Source organism: Galeopterus variegatus, unplaced genomic scaffold (assembly GCF_000696425.1).
Source record: "Galeopterus variegatus unplaced genomic scaffold, G_variegatus-3.0.2 Scaffold2436, whole genome shotgun sequence".
In the NCBI taxonomy this organism is placed as follows: Eukaryota; Metazoa; Chordata; class Mammalia; order Dermoptera; family Cynocephalidae; genus Galeopterus; species Galeopterus variegatus.
Window position 1 is genome coordinate 224,847 of NW_007728547.1, and position 1,070 is coordinate 225,916.

Consider the following 1,070-nt stretch of genomic DNA (forward strand, 5'->3'; position numbering starts at 1 on the left):
CTAATCACGTAATAATATTTACTTTTTTTCAGGAGGCTTTATCACCATTCTAGTGTTGGGTATAGAAGAGAGTAAGTGGGCAGATAAATCCAACCTTTTATAATTATGGAGACCTTTGAAACTGGACTTAGTTAAGAGGAGAGTCATGGACTGGAAGGCAATTTTCTCTGGAGGCCAGATAAGAAAGATTTTCCTCTTATAGTCTCTCACCTCCCACATCACTGTGTGATCTCCCTACTCAAGAGAGTGTTGGGTGAATGACCTACATTGTTAGTTCAGATGGATTCATGTGTTTCCTCCCTACCAACTCATGTCCAGGGTCAAGACCCAACTCAAAATCTCAGTACTCCCAGAAAACCTTTGAATCGCCTCATCTTGTTTCATCCAACATTTCTTTTCTTCCTGCCTCCCAGCATTTAAGTAAGTATTTATTCATAATCACTAAAAGCAGCCTATGTGTGTAAACATATCCTCTTGTGCTTCTTTGTAAGGTTAGCTGCTTTTTTAATGTGTAAATATTTAATCGATCCTGCTGGTGATGCTGGATATGTGCCTGTTCTCAAGTTGCTGAGATCCCCTTTACTTCTTGGCCTTTATCTCTTCCAGGATGTCTCTCCATTCATCTGTTTATCCATCCATCTATCCATCCATCCCCTCATCCGTTCATCCATCCACCCCCAAACAGATGTCAGGAAGCTACTATGTGCTGGGAACTGTGCTAGATGCTAGGAATATGTCCATCTGTAGGTAAAAATGGACAAATCTGTCCAATCTAGAATCTTTGGGATAGGCTGTGCATAAGTTAAGCCTGATGTTGGTTTTCTCACCTATTTTATGCTCATGAGATTTTTAAACCACTGCTTCAAATTCTCCCTTTAACTTATATTTATATTAGAAGCTTCAGGAAGTTCCTCTTTCTGAAGGAATCATCCCCATTAATGCCCCTGTGCTGCATCTCTGCCCCGTGTGAGTTGAGTTTGCCTGGGAATTGATGAAAAAGGTTCCTAGAATGGGTGTGTTGCATGGAAGGGGAACATAGCTCTGGGACAGAGCAGGAGAATCTTTTTTGT

The 1,070-nt window shown here is 41.0% G+C and overlaps 1 pseudogene; it reads right to left on the reverse strand.

Annotated features, from left to right (window-relative positions):
• Positions 1-1,070, reverse strand: part of LOC103597841 — an 80,335-nt pseudogene that overhangs the window by 73,369 nt on the left and 5,896 nt on the right.